This window comes from Pleurodeles waltl, chromosome 2_2 (assembly GCF_031143425.1).
Source record: "Pleurodeles waltl isolate 20211129_DDA chromosome 2_2, aPleWal1.hap1.20221129, whole genome shotgun sequence".
In the NCBI taxonomy this organism is placed as follows: Eukaryota; Metazoa; Chordata; class Amphibia; order Caudata; family Salamandridae; genus Pleurodeles; species Pleurodeles waltl.
Window position 1 is genome coordinate 110,928,900 of NC_090439.1, and position 19,887 is coordinate 110,948,786.

Genomic DNA, 19,887 nt, shown 5'->3' on the forward strand with positions numbered 1-19,887 from the left:
AGTGTAGTGATGTTATCTATGGTTGACACTGCTGCCCGGAAGCCTGTCTGAAAGAATGGAAATACATTGTTGTCGAGATCCCAAGCCTCTGTTTGAGTTGTAAGTGAGCATAAGCTTTATCCTCTAGATCTAACAGAGTTGTCAAGCAATAATTAGATGGCTTTGTTGGGACCCCTTTCTTGAACATACGGCACAGGGTGGAGCCCCTCCTTGCATATGGGATTTGTGTGCGGAGGAAGGCTTGATTGAAGAAAGGCTTTAAGACCTATGCCCAGTCCTCCAGGGCACATTTGAAGATTCCAGCAGGAATGCCATTGGGTCCTGGCTCCCTATCGTTTTTCATTGCCTTGATGATTTTTCAAACCTGTGCCTGGGTGGTAAGATCTCGCTGGTTCCATGTGGACTAGTCTGCAGATCCCCATTTATCCATATGAGCTGGTGCAACTGGGTGACAAGAGGATTGAGCTGCTACATGGGTCACCTAGACTCCTTCCAGGAGTCCGTGTTCCCTGGTGAAGTTTGGGGACTATAGTTTATCGATGTAATTCCGGAAGAGAGCTAAGCTTCTTTCCTGGAGCATTTGATGTATCTTTGACCATTACTTATCTTATGTGGCTTTCTTCACTTCCCACACTGCTTTTTCATGTTCCTTGCTTGATTTGGTGAGGTCCATTGCAGTTTTAACATTGGGTTTAAACGTATGGTTGCGCAGGGACCTTCTTAACATTCTCATTGGGGTAGGAATGGCCTTGTTGTACTGCAGCAGTATCTGCTCCTTCCCAATTGCCATTGAAAATTGTGTGCGACCCCCCCCCAGTTGCTAATAGAGAATCCATAAGCTCCGTTATCAGTATGCCCCACATAGTTTGCATGTCAACGTGAGTGATGTTGCGGTCAATGATCACATTACATAGCCACTTAGTCACCATTGGGGTACCTGTGGTCCTCCATTTAACCCTCCGACTAGCTTTGTTGCTTTGGCGTGCATAAAGAACCCCACTGTCCGAAGTTTGGCCACCATGGGAACTCCTAAGTTCAGTTAGTCAAGGGGTTGTGACTGCTTTCGCACCTGTTATGAATGCTAAAGGTAGTAGGATGATTTGCTAGAGATTGAGACAGGAAGATATAATTGATTGTTGAAATTCCTTTAAAAGTAAAGGGGAGCTGATAGTTGGGGACTCGAGCCTTAAATGCTTCTTTGGCAGAAATTAGATTGAAGGTGCTCAAGAGTTCATTTATTTTTTCCTGTTCCTTGGGTTTTCGGGCACCGGTGCTCCTCAAGACCCTAATGTTAAAATCTCCTGCCAACAGGACTTCATGTGAGGCATGCTCCAGAAGAAAATCTTCCAGTCTGTTGCATGTAGTTTTAGCGATTTCTGTGCATTGTGAAAGTAGTTTCTCCGGAGCAAGGGAGTCTTTTTATGACAATTTGTTAGCCCTAAAACTGTTGCCACATGTAAAGCCGGGGAGTTTTGTGAAAGGGGCACAACTTCAATCTTGCCAGTTTGCTTAATGAAGATTGAGAGGCCTCCTAATGGCCGACCAAATTAAATAGAGTGTTTTGCTGGCTTAAGGAGCTCATATAAGCCATATCAATCATGGATTTGTAAAGCGCGGCTAATCACCCATAGGGTCTCAAGATGCTGAATGTAGGCGTGCTGTTCAGTCGAAGAGCCAGGTCTTGAGGTCCTTCCTGAACTGCTTCAGTGATGCCGTCTGCCTGAGCTTGAAGGGAAGTGTGTTCCATGTCTGGGCTGCTAGGTAGGAGAGGCATCTTCTCCTCTTGCTGTACTTTTCCAAATCTTGGGGACGGCTGCAAGGGCGAGCTGGGAGGAACAGAGAGGTCTATTGGGTACGTAGAAGGTGAGGCGGTGGTTGAGGTATGCTGGTCCTAAGTTGTGCAGTGCCTTGAAGGTGTGGACCATATAAAACTGTAGGAGTAATTGTCGACATTTCTTGTAAGCAGATAATGTCACTTCTATGCAAGAATGCCACCACAGATTTGCTTGTCATGATTGTTTTCAGACCTGCCACATTCCATGATGTAATTGTGAACGTGGACTCCATCAGGGATGTCTGAGATTTTAAACTGCCTGATCAATGATGGTTGGGAATAGTCTTCACAAGTCCCACAGTAAATATTGCCCAAATGGTTCCAGACATTGTTGTTGTTACTTCTTGTCATGCATGTTACAATTCTTTGATTATGGGCAAATGATATGTCTAGGGAGTTTGCAGCCTTCAGTGCACTTGAAAGCTAATCATGGGTAGGTCCCCACTCTTCTCTCAGGATGCTCCTTTGTAGCATGGATGGCTCTTGCGGCAGTAGTACTGGGGGATATTTTGGTGGATGTTGCTTTAACAATTCAATGCCCCAATCCTCAAAGACCCTTGATTCACTCAGAATGGTTTCTCTGAAGTCAGCTCTTTGCCATGTAGTCATTGTGGCATCCGAGGTACCTTTTCCTGGGATCTTAGCAAACTTTACATAAGTTAGTTCATTGAAGGTCAGTTCCTTCAAGGTTGAAATGTGTTGGAACAGGCTTAATGTTTAGCTATATCATGGTCACCCTTGTGGGTGTAGTGTGGGATAAACTCCAGTTCAAACTGATCCAAGGCACCTACATGTGTGGCTTCTCTCAGTCTAGTAGTTTGAGACTTCCAGGTCTGTTGGGTTTGGAAAAGGGAGGGCCCCAGCACACCTTGCAGGCAGCTTTGGTGGGGCGGGAGATGGCTTGCTTGTTGGGCCATTTTTCCTCCAGTTACTAGACAGTTAGTCTTGCAGTTGTTTATGACTAACAACCCACTTCGCCACCAATCATTGGTCAGTTGGTCTTGATGTTGGTTGTGGCTAATTTTCTTGCTCTCTGCTCTCCCTGGGTGTGTGATGGAACAGCTAGTTGAATAGATCTGTTCCAAATTATTGTTCAGCCCATGTCGTTGCTCACTGGAGCTAAGTTGCTATGTGTAATGCCATAGGACCAATGGGCGTCTTGGCTTCTACGTGCAAGGCCAGAAGGGCCTTTAATAGGGAATTAACTGTTGGTTGAGGCGATGCAAGGAGGGGTTGTATTAGTGCTTGTGTCTGCCATTTGTGCCCTGGGATCAAATATAAATATAGAAAATACAGGCCACTATGTTTATAGGGCTTGCACCCCATTAAGCCTGTGTGTCTCAAATGTTTGTTTGATATGAAAATTGAGTTTGTAGGATGCCCTCAGTGCACAGTCCCCCTCACGCTGTGTCTGGGAGAGCGTTATTTACCACTATTTCTGATGCACAGCATGATGAGCAGGTGCCGCCCTGTGTCTCTTTGTGGGCCCTTGCTGGCTTGATGGCAGGTACGGGCATCAGTGTGGCCCCTAATATGTTAGTACTGGCCATTGGTGCCTGTGCTGAGTTGATCCCTTGGGTAATCGCTTTCCAGTCATTGGTGTATTTCCTGAGTCATTGGCAAAGATTAGTAAACTTGCATCTTCCATGCACCCCATGCTTCCTTGAGTGTTCACTTTTGGTTAATCATTAGGGCAGTTAGTGGACATAGATGGGCTTGCGACATCCATAAGCCCCATGATTGATTTTGGGACCAAGCTAAATATCAAAAAAAGTTTTGTGGATCTGTCCCCATAATCTGCATGAGAAGTAGGAGAAGCCCCTGTAATCAAAGACTTCAGTTTGATGAGGTGCTGTTTTTTTGACTGGTTTTTTTCCATTTCTTTTTTGCCCTTCTCCAGAGATTAAAGACGTTTGATGAGCCTGATGGAGCTGTTGTTTCGGGAGATTGGCCATTTGTTTTCTCTTGTGGTCAAACTAGGGGAAGGCAGGACCGCTATGGTGCTAGAGGTATAAGTGGGCAGTTTTGTTGAAAGCTGAGGCCCCTCTTCGGTCCTGGGGGGACAGAGTTCCAACGACTGGGGAGAGATTGTCATTTGTAGCAGTTGAATTAGCTGTGGGAGTTCTATTCAGGGGCGATGCATTTGTGTTTTTTCCCGTGGTACAGGCTGTAGTCTTGATGCTGCCAATAAGTGTCCATAGTATTTTGCACAGAGTGCTTAGTTTGACTATCAGAAGAGAACACAAGCAGGATTGGTCTGCCCCAACCCGCCCAAGAAGATTTTCGACAGAGCTTAATCTGAGACCCACGTCCACTAAGTTTGAGGCTATTGATTGAATTAAGTCTATCTCAAGCTCCATCTTTTGCAACTGTAAGAACAGAGTCCTGGCAATCATGTCTTGCTTAATTCTGATGGGAGGCGGAGAGGCCAAGGAGAAACTGGGGGCTCTGTGAGACTAATGCTCCTGATTGTATAGGACTGATGGATCTGTGATTGTGCTCATTTCTAAATACTGAAGTTTGTGCCAGCAATGCTCCATGTTAGGCTTTGATCCGAGCTTCCAGTTTTGCAAGGAAGCACTCTGATAGATTTTCCAGTTCTTGGTCAGATATCCTTTCTCTCCTAGACATTTTTTGTGGGGGATTGAGTAGAATTGGCCTCTGATGGGTGTTTTATTTGCTCAGTTTCCAATAGCATTGGCTAGAGCATAGGGGCAGTCACACTGATATGTACTTGCACAGTCACCATAACTGCATGTGCTCACTGTTTGCTGGGAAATACTTCTCTTTCCAAACTCCAGTTGTCTATGTCTGACTGATTCAGAGGGTAATTGCCTCCCTTTGTTGCTGCTGTCTCTAGGGCGGTTCCCTGGAAACCAGGTAGAGGGTCAGATAGGAGAATCATCCCCTTGTACCCTTGGACAGGAGTTTGATCTGTGGGATTTAGTCCTGTAACTAGTGGGCCTTCTGCGCATTCACCTCATGAGGTCACTGATGGCTTGTTACACTCCTATGATCCCAGTGAAATGGATGAATTAGGTCCCTTATAGGGAGCCTTGTGGAAATATTCCCTGCTCAATCCTTGTGTTGGTGTTTGAGCTCATTGGGCCAGATTCCTCTTGAGGCATACACTGGAAGTCCCTGCAGCTTCTTTATTGATGTTGACAGGGGCACGTGTGTACCTTCTTGGCTGTGCACCTCTATCCATTGTTTCCTTAACTTATTAGGTGAGATACGGCTGAGCGCCTTATTTAGGAGAACTTAAGTCGAACTCACTCTTCTAAGAGGGGAGTGCCCGAGGTGGACTGGAAGAGTCTTCTGTAGATTCATTGTGCCACAGATAACGGTTCCTTTTGGGCATAAGGTTTGGGCTTTGATTGGATACTTAGTTGCAATGTCCTTGGAATGTGTAGAAATCTGTTCTATGAAACTTTAGCTGAGTTTTGTAGGGAGACGTATAGATAGTGCCACCTTTCCTCCCAATCGGCGAACTGCCTTGCAGGGTACAGATGACGGGAGAGGCACAATCTCATGCTACTCACTGAGGCATTACCCTGTATGTTCAACACTCTTAAGGAAATTGCAGGAAAACTGAGGCACAATGAAGATGAGGCTAGTTGTAGTGGTGGGAGGCAGAGTGATGATGAACTGGTTGGAATCTGCTGTAGTTACTTACTTTAGTAGATCTGTTGAAATGTGGAACAAAAGGGCTGTCTGATTGCCTGAGAACTCCTGATTTGCTCCTGTTTGCCGTATGTATGCCTCTTTGGCTCCTTAGATCACCTCAATGAAGGCGGCTAACCGCTGCTCACCCTGTGATTTACCAGTTTTTGCTGAGTTTTCCTAAACTTTCTAAAAGGTTTTCCTGGGTTGCCACCTGCAACCTCCAGCACCCTCCTGAGCCTTCCTGCGACCAGTGGTAAGTGGATTTGTGCCAAGAGGAGGAGGATAAATAAGGGGGAGAAAAGAGAGCTCTTGCCTCTCTAGATTACTCTGGTGTTGTTCTGCTGTCTCCTGGCGCCATCAACCGTCAAGCTGCCAAATGGTGTGAGCCCCCTCCAAAAGCGCTTCTGGGGCTCTAGATGTGGCTTGCCAGCGGCAAGACAGGCACCTTGGTAGGCACCAGCAGCGCTGGTCTAATGCTGGCTGCCAGGCACCTGCAGCTTCCTAGAACTCTCACCGCGATTTCCTCAGTCCCCCGATTCCCTCAGATTAAGGTGGCACCCTGCTTGCCACCAAAAAGTTCAGTGATGTACAGGAGCCTGTCCCTTACTGCAAGTTTCGCTCATTGAGGGCTTCACAGGCTTGCAGGCTGCGGGCTAGATTAATTGAAGGTCAGAGCCCTGAGGGGTCTGAGTGCTGCTTGAGCCTCGACCACTTGTCCTATCCTGCCTGCCTGGTCCGCCTCAACCCACAATCCCCTGCGGCTCCAGCACCTCAGCACCACGTTCTTTGTAGATAAAAACAGTTCTCTCAATGAGTTTATCACCATTGCTACACTGGAATGAAAAGGGACACACTAGGCCCTGGCATAGGTAAGATTGTGATCTTGAGTGTGGATTGGATAGTCTGATTTTTCCTCTGGGGACTAGTCTTGGATGCATAGGATTTCGGAGAATCTGCTTTTGTTTTCTTTTTCTGGAGGTTCTGCTTGACAGCAAGGATGCTGAGAGCCTGTGTAACTCTGAACTGTTGGACTTAGCCTCCGAGTAAGGAGACCAGGTTTTATGGATTTTTTGAAGAGTGGCATACAAGGAGGCACGTGAATAAAGTGGATTGTCTGGGAATATAGTTACTAGCAGGTATTCAAAAGAGTACCATGACAGGTTTGGAATTTCTGTGCAGATTAGTAATTTGTGGTAGATCAATCCCATGCCTCTGCCATTGGTTGACTCCCTCATTATGCAGAATTTGAAAATTCTGGTTTGGAGGAGGTCTGCTATACCAGGCCCTGAAGATATGCAGAACGCCTAGTGATGCAAAGGAAGGTTGTACTACTGAATATCGAGGCTATGAAAATCAAGTTGCAAAAATACAGTGGACGAAATATCAAAGACCAAAATATCGAAAGATACGTGCGTATAGAGAAAGTTTAGATTTACAGCTCTGTTCTTATACCCTGGTGAAGCATTTGAGGAGCAGACAAAGACTTGGTATAAGTCATTTCGTGATTTGCAGCTTTTAGTATGCTGTCATTTTAGCACCTCATTATATGCAATTTGCAGTTGAAGAGTCAAATGACTGTGTGTACAGGAATTTAGCAATGGTTGCAACATGGGTTAATGCCATTATTCTATCAATCTTAGCCAAATTATATTTTCTTGGTGATCTGTTGTGTATAGGAACATGGGAATTGTTCCTAAAAGGTTGCTAATGTCATTAGTTTATAATGTCATTGTATATGCTTTAGCCAATTTATACTCTCTTGGTGGTCAGTGTATGTAACTAGGCTTTTAAGCGTGAGAATTATTTTTCTAAAGTATGGTTTATGTAATGGTTTCAGTTACCTATGCGTGGCAAATAAATATATACTCCAGTCTACATCTGCGTACATTGAAAATATCTGTGTGTGTTTTTAAATATATATAACCTACTGGCAGTCGTCAGTAGAGAGTTATAGTTAGGACCTAGTTTCCATAGGAAAATCATTTTTTCTTTTACCAATAACTTTGGCATCATTTGACAAATCTTCACAAAATTTTCAAAACTAATAAAACAGTTGGTTCAACTACTGTCTTGAAAGATTCGGGGTGATCCATCAAGCAGGGGCTGAGCAAAAGAAGGGGTCCCAAAACACATTTTACCTATTAATATTACTATACGGACTTTAGACACACCTACAGCCAGAACCGTTGAATGGCACTACATCAAATTTGTCAGGAAGCTAGATCTTGGTGCCCAGATTGTAATTTGGTCTAAATCCGCTCAGTAGTTTTGGAGATATTAAAGGTAAAAAAATATATAGATATCTAGGGACATGGAGGATCCATAGAACCTGGAGCTCTCATCCTGAGATCTGATTGGCTGGAACACTTCAACCAGGAAGTGTTAGAAGCCATTTTGGGACACAGCTTCAGCCAAGTCCCAAAAAAAAAGAAGCCAAAAAAACGGGGCCAGGGAGGCAATACCCTAGGCCACTAGCCTTGGTAAAGGGGTTCTCCTGGGACCCTGCTAGAGCTCAAAAGTTTTTGTTTTTAATTTCCAGAAAAATCAGCGGAAGGATTTGCAGATTTTTCTGAAAATGAAAAAAAAAGTGGTGTTCCGCGATACTAATTCATTTTGCCTCCAGATGGGCCAGGTCCCGAGGGCATCCCCATTATAAAAGCATTTGCTACAAATGTTATTTCATGAAATTGTTTCAGAGTACCACTATTCACAAGAGGCAGACTATTCAATTTCCCTTTGAAAAGCCCCTGGAAACATTCGGACTTGCATATGGCATGACAGAAAATATAGACCTTGCAGAAAAGCTCCTAATTGAACTCAGAAAGGCTTATGCTCAGTCCTCAGAAGGTGTCTTCTAATCTCTTTCTCTGAAGGCTAAAAATTATTTATCTAGTTTGTAAATGCCTGCTTGTGAGACAGTGCCGAGGGTAGGAATAGAGATTGCAGAACCTGCAGCTTTATTAAGAAATATACACACAGGTGCTGCCGAATTCCACAATAGTTGAATGGATTCATCCAACTCAAACAGAAAAAAATAAAACGGCTCATCCTCTCTTCCTGCGAAAATCCTTATGATTGTTATTTTCATTATCAGTGCCATATCTGGAGTCCATTTCCTTACAAACATGGGCGTTAATGGAGAGTATGTCAAGAAGATGAGATATGAATGCAAGTAAATAAGACAAATTAGCAAATAAAAAGATCTTTCAGATGTGAGATTCAGAAGAGGCAGAGCTACAGTTTCGCAAATTCATATTTTATTATCATTGCACTCCCGAATGTTTATGCCTTATTTTAGAGTACTAAATTTTTGACTAATTAGGAATTCTCAAAGAATTCAATCACATTCTCAGGTAGTTGCTATTATACAATATGTTCAAAAGCTTAGGTATCTACACATAAATATATGTAACAGGTGCACAGTTAGGCATGCAAGCAAAAGTGCATTTTCACATATCAACATTGTTCTTCTGATATATGTTCACTGAAAAAAACAAAGGTTACAGGTGCATTATAGTTAGGAAACAGAAAAAAAAAACATAGAAATTCACGTGAAAAACAAAGGTTACAGGGACGCTATAGCTAGGCTCACATTTTAAACGAACAAAACCATATAAATTCACCTGTTAGAGTTATTTCAAGTAACTATAACTCATGCCCTCACCATGCTCTGCCAAATACCCCAGATATTACAGCACTTATGAATACTTTTATAACACAATTGATAATGTCATTGTAACAATTGCAGTAACATTATTAATAAGAAAACTGTGCATGGTGAGAGGGCAAGTAATAGTTACTTTAGGGTAAGAGTTATAGTTACTTGAAATAACTCTACCACTAACAGATGAATTTCTATGATTTTGTATGTCTACCATGTGAGCCTAACTATAACGTCTTTGTAACCTTTGGTTTTTAAGTGAATACCTATTGGTGGTTGCCAGTAGAACACAGGCCCTCATTATGAACACAGCGGTAAACACTGCGGCGGAGGTGGGGGTGGCGGTAACAACCGCCATCAGACGTGCGGTCTGAACCGCCAAATAATGAACCACCTTAAACACAGGCAGCCTGAAAACCACTCTCCACCAGAAGACGAGTGCCGACAACGATGGCAGGCCCGCCCACAGGCCAACGGAAAGGCCCTACCAGCCCATCAAATAATGAAGCACTAGACCGCCATCAGTTCCGGGGCAGGAACCACCTCCACGCAAAGCCAGGTGGAAACAAACCAAATAAAACTAAACACTCACCGTAGGCACAAACAACAACCCGAAGCAGACATGGATAGAGAGTTGCAGATCATGCCAGCCCTGCTCCTTGCCATATACCTCCACGACCAAGACATCCGACGTAGACGACAGCGGTTACTACCGCAAACTACTAAAAAAGGGAAGAAAGGGCACAGTTACATACCCACCCACTCCACCGACCCCACAACGCTCCCACAACCCTTCACAGCAGCATAAGCATACACCCCACAGCAAAAGGTACTTACCCGACACAAAGCAAATCTAACCTGCCCAAAGTACACATTTTCCCAACACCCCCAACCAATGAAACGATGAACCACGGGTCCTGAGTGTGCCATAAACAACACTGGCCACACATGTATAAGTGAAACATAAGGCCAATGGCCAGTCCAGTATACGTAGTCCGATGGGCCACATTAGCCCCAACTTGACTCCCACAAGTGCAAAGGTATTCCACCTCATAGGGGCAACAATGGGACATCCAGGCACCTCAGGGAACAGGGGCAGGGGGTGGTGGGGGTGGGGACTCACGACTAGGGGGGCTTTGATTTACATTTGGAAGGTGGATGGAGCTTGGGTTTTGTGCTTGCAGCTGGTGGAGCGGACTTGGCCTGGGGTGCGGCAGATGTTCCAGGGCCAGCACGGGGTCTCTTTCTCTCAGGGGAGGTAGCACGGGAATGGGAAGGGCGGACGGGGGGGCTGTGACGTGGGAGAAGTGGACAGGGCAAGGAGGTGTACACATTTAGGGACGAGACGGGGTGGGCCAGTGGGTTCAAATAGGTCTACATGGGATAGGAAAAGTTTCTTAGGGGCAATTGGAGTGGACCTGGAGAAAGGCATGAGACTGGAGGTAGAGGGAGTGGACGTGACATGTGTAGATGTGCATGACGTGGGTGCATGTGACTGGACAATATGCTGAGGTGTGGTGGATGTGTGATGGGTGGGTGTTTTGGTGCATTTGAGTGTCTTGGGAGAAGGGGGGTGGACACAGTGGGACAAGACAGGCTGCCAGTGTAAATGTATGTTGTCTGGGTGTCTGCAAGTCTCGTGAGTGTGCTGCATATGTCAACTAAAGTCATTGTGGTGAGTGCAGGTGTGGTGTCTGGGGCACATGAATGGATGTTTGATATTGTGGTGACTGCAAGAATAGGGTCAGCAACATTCAATGAGGGTGCAGTGCCTGTAGGTGTGCATGTAGAGGGGACAGACAGGGAGGCGGAAGAGGTGGATACACTGGGGGAAGTGGCAGTTGGTGTGTATGCTTGTGGTGGGAGGTGTGGTGCTTGTGTTTTGAAGTGTGCTTCTTGTGTGTTGAGTTGTGTGCCTGCGTGTCAGAATGTGTGCTTTGGACGAGTGAACGGAGTGGGGTGCTGGAAGGAGTAGAGGTGGTTGGAGGGGGGACAGAATGACCAGGGATGCTGGCTGCCATTAAAGAGGAGGCCAGAGCCTGAAAATATCTCTGTAGGCCAGACACAGTACAGTGAATGCCATCCAGATAGGCATTGGTCTGCTGCATCTCTGAGGCTAGCCCCTGGATGGCATTGATGATGGTTGTCTGCCCTACAGAGATGGTTCTCAGGAGGTCAACAGCCTCCTCCGGTGAGGGCAGCAGGGCTGACTGGGGCAAGGGATAAGGTGCCTGGGGCGAAGGAGACGCCCACCCTTCTGGTTGTGCGGGCACGGGATACTCGGTGGGGAGAAAATGGGAGGGCGGTGATGGTATGGGGGGTGGTGGAAGATGACACAGAATGGGTGGGTCCACTAGGGTCCACCACCGCCAGGGAGCTCCCATCGGAGGAGGTATCAGAGTCACAACCTCTAGTGGTAGTTTTCTCCCCGTGGTACTCCGCTCACCCTCCAACCCACTGGTCCCCTTGGTGTCGGACGACTCTGCCTCCGTGGAACTGTGGACCGCTGCATCCCCACTCACCGGTGCCTCAGCTCCCTTGCCAGATGATGCTGATGTACACAGACAACACCCCTTTCAGGGGTAGGTGGCTGTGCACAGGGAGAGGGATGTGGGCCTGTTAGTAGGTTTGTTGGCATGCAGGGTGGCTGGATGTTGTGAACCAGGGCTGGGTGGGGTAGTGGTCCTGGTGGATGTTGGAGGGGTGAAGTGGTGAGGTGGTACATGCATTACAGGTGTGATGGACATGGGGTAATTGTAGATGACTTACCCGAGTCCATTCGTCAAGTGAGTCCCTCAGGGTGCAGGATGGCCAGTACCTTTTCCTCCCAGTCAGTGTGGTCGGGTGGTATTGGTAGAGGTCCTCCCCCAGTCTTCTGGACTGCAATGTTGTTCAGGGATGCTATGGACCTGACCTTCCCACGCAGGTCGTTCCATCTCTTGTGAATGTCGTCCCTGGTGCGTGGATGGTGTCCTACTGCATTGACTTTGTTCACTATTTTCTGCCATAGCTCCATCTTCCTGGCGATGGGTGTGTGCTGGACCTGTGCCCCGCATAATTGTGGCTCCACCTTCAGTATCTCGTCCACTATCGTCCTTAGCTCCCTTTCTGTGAAGCATGGGTGTTTGGGGGTGCCATGGTGTGTGTTGTGAATGGTGTCTTGTGTGGATCTAGTGAGAGTGCTGTTGTGTGGTTGGGTGTATGTATCATGTATTGTGGCGTTCGGTGTCTCCTGCCGGGGTTCTCAGTATCAATTGTCCTAATTTTGTAGCAAAGGATTGTGGGGTGTGTCTGTGAGTGTTTTATAGTGTTGTGGATGTGTGTCCGGTGTGTGGGTTTCAAACTTGCCAATGTGTGCATTTCTTACTGTGGGGTCCACTTGCTGCCAGTGGAGGTCTGTACCGCCAATGGTTGTTCGACTTCCACTGACCGCCGCAGTGATTTGTGCTTCATTATTTGGAGGGCGGGTGTTTCTGTGCTCGGCGGTGGCGGGGTGGGAGGTCCAGCACTTCCACCGACAAGGTCCTGGTGGTGACTGGTGGCAGGGAGATTTTTGCTGGTTTCTGATTTTTGCATCATTATATGGCGGGTTTCTGTTGACCAGAGCGGCCTGGCTCCGGCACGTAGGTACCCCCCATGGTATTCCCTTTGGAGTGAGTGTGACTACAAGGGAAAACCCCTCCCCGGCATTAGCCAGACCAGAGGCAAATCGCCCCCTACCCCTTGACCTACCCCACCGTGAACTACCCGTTCAGGTAGGCCATTCATTATCCACTTTGAGCACTCCACTTACTGCGTGTGCTCCGACCCTGACGAATGCCCCTGACCTACCAGCACCTAGTGAGGGCAGAAACATGTTGGTCATCCATTTTTCATTTTAGACTCCAGGAGACATTACTCTCTAACGAGCCTCTTCCCCTTGTTTTTAGTCTTACCAGCATGCACCTATATTAAAACTAGCAGCAACTATCGGTGACATGCTTGGTAATTTTATTACTCACCTCATCTGGATCTAAGTAACTATCCAGTCAATTTAATTTCAGTACTCCCTCTGGTTCTTTTAACCAAGAGGTTGAGTCCGCCCAAGCAGTATCATCTTGCTTGGGTGGGGCTAGGTGGTCATATGATGAAGCATGACACTATTATGTGTGTGAGACCACCTAGTCCGTAAGGGAAACTCCCCCTTCCCCTGTAGGACAACACAGCACCCCCCTGCCTGGATATTCTCCAAAAATGATTCCCCTGCTTTAGGATCCAAAGCAACCTAACCAATACTGGACACCGATATAAGACTGACCCAGTCTTACCTTCGGTTCCCTACTACCCCACACCTTCAGTGATTATATGGGTTTCTGTTCACCGCCAATAGCGGTCTTCTGCTCGCCATCACCACGGAGGTTGACGGTGTTTACCGCTGTGTTCATAATGAGGGCCATAGTCTCTATAGGAGGAGCCTTTTATGTTTTGCCTATAACTTTGGCGCCGCTTGATGAGTCTTTACAAAAGTTTCCAAACTTATACTCTAGTCAGTTCAGCTCCTGTCTTGAAAGTTTTGGGGTGATCCATCAAGAGGTGGCCAAGAAAAAGGGGGGGGGCCTAAAATAAGTTTTCCCCGTTCATTTTTTAAATAGGGTTCTTAGAAACGGCTACAGCCTAAACTGCTGAACGGAATTACACCACATTTGGCAGGAAGGTAGATCTTGTTGCACAGATTGTGCTTATTGTAATTTGGTGTAAATCCGTTCAGTAGTTTTGGAGATATTAAAAAGGTATATATAGCTATCTAGGGGCGCGGGTCCTCTGCAGATTTAACTGTCTCTGTGCTTATAACTGATTGGCTGCCAACACTTCAACAAGGAAGTGTCGGCAGCCATTTTGGGACTCTTCTTCAGACTAGAGTGGAACAAAGAAAAGGGGCTAGGAGAAGCCCCTAGCCTTGATCTAAGGGGTCTCTTAGAGACCACAATGGCCCTAAAATTCTGCAGGTTATCCCAACATTTCTTTAAAAAAAAGAAATGGGCTGTCTCCCTCCCTTTTTTTAAATTTTGCTTCCAGGTGGGCCAGATCCCGGGGGCATTGGGGAATTGAAAGAGGAGGGGGACACACAGGACCCCCCTCTTACGGCTTCTATTACCCGCAGGGACTGCCATCTCCCTGGGTTGATGACAGAAAAATATGGAGGGGCGGTCAGCAAGGCCCCCTTGTGTTCCAAGGACCATCACCTCCCCAGAGCATTACATTAATAACAAATGGGGGAGGTCCGTATGGCCTTCTCCACATCCCCGTGGACCGCCACCTCCCGGGGCTAAATGTGAGATGAACGCAGAGGGCCCACATCACCCCTGCAGCCCCAGGACCCCCTCCTCCCCAGGGCAATATAATCAATTAAGGGGGGTGGGGGTGCGCATCCCCAGGACTGCCACCTCCCTTGGGTGAAATTAAATAATGAAGAGGGTCCTTCACAGACCCCCCCGGGCACCACTACCTCCCTGGGGCTATTTAAACATTGAAGGGGGCTGCACCACCTTCCTTGTTGAGCCAATAATGGCATTGGGGACCGCCATACCCAATGGCTTCTGGCTCCTCCCCACAGTCCCCATCAATGGTGACTGGGTGCCCTAGGGGGTGCCCAGGACAGATGGCCGGGCCCTGGGAGGTGGCATCCTTGGTTAAGAGATCGGTCCGGGTGGGTAGCCGCGCAGCCCCCCTTCCAAAAAAATATAGATATATTAAGGCTGAGCCTAGGGGTGGGGCTCCCAGGGCTGAAATCAGCCAGGGTAGAGGAGCTGCATGGCCCCCCCTCTCCCCTCCAAAATATATTAAAGATGGGCCCCTGTAGATTGGGTCCCTGAGGCTAAAATCGGACGGTGGAGGGGAGTCGCTTAGCCCCCCCTCCTGCAGTTATTAAAGTCCGAGCCCTGGGGGATTGGGTCTCCTGGCTAAGATTGGCCTGGGAGGGGTGCCATGCGGCCTCTCTCTCCCCATACTGGCCATTAACCCAACAAGGTAGCACTTACTAACTAATCATTAGAAAGTGCTCGAGTTGGATAGACATTTTGTGCAAGCTGTAGGGACTCTTGTTGGATAAACGAGCAGGTAAGCTTCCGTTCTGGCCATGATGTTCATTTGACAAAAACCTCAACAGGAAGCACTTACAAATTTAAATGTAGGAGGTGTCCCAGTTAAAGCCCTACTTCTTGAAAGGACAAATGATTCTAACTCCTGGGTTTGGCAAAGGCAAAGCAAGTGTTTTTACTCCATGATTCGTATTGAAAAACAGTTTGAAACCTTTGTGTAGTTGAATGCATCTTTCATCTATTAGAGCGCAATCAGACTATCTCACACCCACTCTCACACCCACATAGACCCACTCTCACACCTAGACAGACACTCTCACACTCAGAGACGCCCTTTCAAACCTATCCTCACACCCTTAGAGACATGCCCGGCAGCTAACTCCCCCTGCGCATGGCCAAGGGCCATGCTGGCGTGGGGTTGGTTGGTTAGGGGGGTTGGTTGCAGGCCAGGCCTTTTGGCCAACCCTGCTACACAAGGCCAAAGGCAGTGACCCGCGGTGGTTGTATTGACAGATAATAATGAAAATTACTTTACCTTAAAGAAATTCACCAGAAAAAACAAAGGTTACATTGACATTATCATTGAGAAATACAATGAAAAAAAAACTTAGAAATTCACTTAAAAAAACACAGGTTACAGGCATGTTATATTTAAGCTCTGAATTTACTCGCACAAAACCAAAGAAATTCAGCAGTTATAGTTAAAGTTATTTCAAGTAACTATAACATGCAGCCTAAGGTAACTATAACTCACACCCTTGCAATGCCCTGTTAATTACCTCAGATATTACAGCACTCATGACAACTTTTATAAGTTCAATAAAAATATCAATGAAACATTAGAAGTTAAATTATTGTATTGTATACTTATTTATTTTTAGCAAAAGCAAAAGGTTTTGGCTATTGCCAATCCTCAAAATACTGAGATTCAGAATGTGGAAAGGACATTTGTGGTGCAGTGGGAAAATTGAAAACATACAACACCTTGGTTATGGCTTCATAGCCTCGTAACTAGATACGATGAGTAGATACTTCACTCCTGTTGCATATAATATAGAGCCCCCCAACCATTTCTCATCTCCCTTGTATAAGAACAGTATACGTTGTGTGCATCTGGTGCTCATAGAGATGTGCTGTAGCATTTGTGAACCTTTAAAACATTTTACCTGCCGTTCTTACTTTTTATTGAGCAATTGTCTATGTCTCTCCTTTGCTCTCTGGTTCCTATGTCTCTCTAAGCCCTCTGGTTATCTCCTCATTATATTACCACAAAACCTTCCGGGTATCATTGACGTAGGTGGAAAGCAATCTTTCTATTTTCTCTCTCCTGAAGACGGTTGTGTCTTGAAAAAGCCTTTTTCCTCTAACAAATCAGTAAACATGGACAAAACATTTTTGGGATGATAATCTGTGTGTGTGTCCTCACCATTCACAGTTGTCTCATCAATAATTTTATTGCAAATGTTGCAGTGAGAATATGAAGATGACATAGAATAAGTAATCAATGATATAACATGGAGTAATTAGCTGTGAATGGCGAAGGCGCAAGTTATAGTTACCTTAGGGCACGAGTTTTAGTTACTTGAAAGTAGTATAACAATAACTGCTGAATTTCTATGGTTTTGTATGAGTGAATTAAGAACCTCACTATAACTTCCCTGTAACCTTTGTTTTTTCACAGTGAATTTCTATGTTTTTAAAAATCGTATAGTATTTGAATTGCTGAGGCCCCCCGCATATTTGAAATTGAATGCCCTGGGTAGGTGGTGGTCCCCAGGGCAGTGGGGGGGCTGTGTCCCCCCACATATTCATAAAGGAAAGCCTAGGGGAGGTTGTGGTGCCCAGTGCAGAAGGGCGGCTACAGGCCCCTGCATATTTCAAAAAGAAAGCTCTGAGAAGGTGGTGGACCCCAGGGCAGCGGGGGGGTCAGTACCCCTGCTTATAAAATTAAATTAAATGCTCCGGGGAGGTGGCTCTCCCTGGAGCTGTGGGGTGGGGGGCTGGACCTGGGACGTGGCCCACCATGGGGCCTATAAAAAAAGAAGCGGGGGAGTCCGCTCTTGTTTTTTTTTTTAGATTTCCCCACTAATTTGTGAATATCGTGAACTCACAGCAAAAAAATAATTAAAAAAATGTTTTTGTCATCTGGGGGTGTCCCTCTGGGACCCTCCCACCAGTGCTAAGGGGTCAGGTTGTCTCTACCCCAGCCCCTTCTTTTCATTTTAACTGTTTTTTCTTGGACTCGGCTGAAGCCGTGCCCCAAGATGGCTGCCAACACCTGCTTTGAAGTGTTGGGTGCCAATCAGAGCTGTAAATTTCCCTGCACGAGCTGGTCTTTGTTTGTGACTACTTAGAGGCCAGAGATATATAAATTTGAAAATCCCTAAATTTCTCAAAAACGACTGAATGGTTTCACACCAAATAAGCGAACGCTTAATCTGCATATCGATAGCATACCCCAGGGTAGGTCGCTCCCCCGTCCTCACAGCGCCACCAGACCTGTGTGCCTTCTCCCTATTGCTGTCTGCCCGCTTGGTTTTGCCTGTGTGTGCCCTTTGCTATCTGCTTGTTGTGATCGCGCTCCCCTCTCTCCGTGTACCCCGAGTGTGTGCCCTTTGCTGTCTGCCTGCTTGGTTTTGCCTGTGTGTGCCCCTCGCTGCCTGCTTGTTGTCATCGCGCCCCCCTTCTCTCCGTGTACCCGAGTGCCTGCCTTCGCCGAGTGTCCCCGCCGCCCCCCCATCCTTCCGCCGCCTTTTCTCCTCGTTTTCCGCGTTTTTTCCACGTTTTTCGTACCTTTTTCGGTACTTTTTCGTTTATAGGCCTCCTCGCCACTCTCGAGGCTTCCCGCCGTTGCTTTCCCGCTTTTTCACCTACCCGCTCACCTCCCGCCTCCCAGCTAACCCCGCCTCCCCGGCTACCCCTTAAATGGCGGCCGCTGCGAGGCCGTGGTAGCGACCCTTGACCCCAGGGTAGGTCGCTCCCCCGTCCTCACAGCGCCAGCAGACCTGTGTGCCTTCTCCCTATTGCTGTCTGCCCGCTTGGTTTTGCCTGTGTGTGCCCTTTGCTATCTGCTTGTTGTGATCGCGCTCCCCTCTCTCCGTGTACCCCGAGTGTGTGCCCTTTGCTGTCTGCCTGCTTGGTTTTGCCTGTGTGTGCCCCTCGCTGCCTGCTTGTTGTGATCGCGCCCCCCTTCTCTCCGTGTACCCCGAGTGCCTGCCTTCGCCGAGTGTCCCCGCCGCCCCCCCGTCCTTCCGCCGCCTTTTCTCCTCGTTTTCCGCGTTTTTTCCACGTTTTTCGTACCTTTTTCGGTACTTTTTCGTTTATAGGCCTCCTCGCCACTCTCGAGGCTTCCCGCCGTTGCTTTCCCGCTTTTTCACCTACCCGCTCACCTCCCGCCTCCCAGCTAACCCCGCCTCCCCGGCTACCCCTTAAATGGCGGCCGCTGCGAGGCCGTGGTAGCGACCCTTGACCCCAGGGTAGGTCGCTCCCCCGTCCTCACAGCGCCACCAGACCTGTGTGCCTTCTCCCTATTGCTGTCTGCCCGCTTGGTTTTGCCTGTGTGTGCCCTTTGCTATCTGCTTGTTGTGATCGCGCTCCCCTCTCTCCGTGTACCCCGAGTGTGTGCCCTTTGCTGTCTGCCTGCTTGGTTTTGCCTGTGTGTGCCCCTCGCTGCCTGCTTGTTGTGATCGCGCCCCCCTTCTCTCCGTGTACCCCGAGTGCCTGCCTTCGCCGAGTGTCCCCGCCGCCCCCCCCGTCCTTCCGCCGCCTTTTCTCCTCGTTTTCCGCGTTTTTTCCACGTTTTTCGTACCTTTTTCGGTACTTTTTCGTTTATAGGCCTCCTCGCCGCTCTCGAGGCTTCCCGCCGTTGCTTCCCGCTTTTTCACCTACCCGCTCACCTCCCGCCTCCCAGCTAACCCCGCCTCACCGGCTACCCCTTAAATGGCGGCCGCTGCGAGGCCGTGGTAGCGACCCTTGACCCCAGGGTAGGTCTCTCCCCCGTCCTCACAGCGCCACCAGACCTGTGTGCCTTCTCCCTATTGCTGTCTGCCCGCTTGGTTTTGCCTGTGTGTGCCCTTTGCTATCTGCTTGTTGTGATCGCGCTCCCCTCTCTCCGTGTACCCCGAGTGTGTGCCCTTTGCTGTCTGCCTGCTTGGTTTTGCCTGTGTGTGCCCCTCGCTGCCTGCTTGTTGTGATCGCGCCCCCCTTCTCTCCGTGTACCCCGAGTGCCTGCCTTCACCGAGTGTCCCCGCCGCCCCCCCCGTCCTTCCGCCGCCTTTTCTCCTCGTTTTCCGCGTTTTTTCCACGTTTTTCGTACCTTTTTCGGTACTTTTTAGTTTATAGGCCTCCTCGCCACTCTCGAGGCTTCCCGCCGTTGCTTTCCCGCTTTTTCACCTACCCGCTCACCTCCCGCCTCCCAGCTAACCCCGCCTCCCCGGCTACCCCTTAAATGGCGGCCGCTGCGAGGCCGTGGTAGCGACCCTTGACCCCAGGGTAGGTCGCTCCCCCGTCCTCACAGCGCCACCAGACCTGTGTGCCTTCTCCCTATTGCTGTCTGCCCGCTTGGTTTTGCCTGTGTGTGCCCTTTGCTATCTGCTTGTTGTGATCGCGCTCCCCTCTCTCCGTGTACCCCGAGTGTGTGCCCTTTGCTG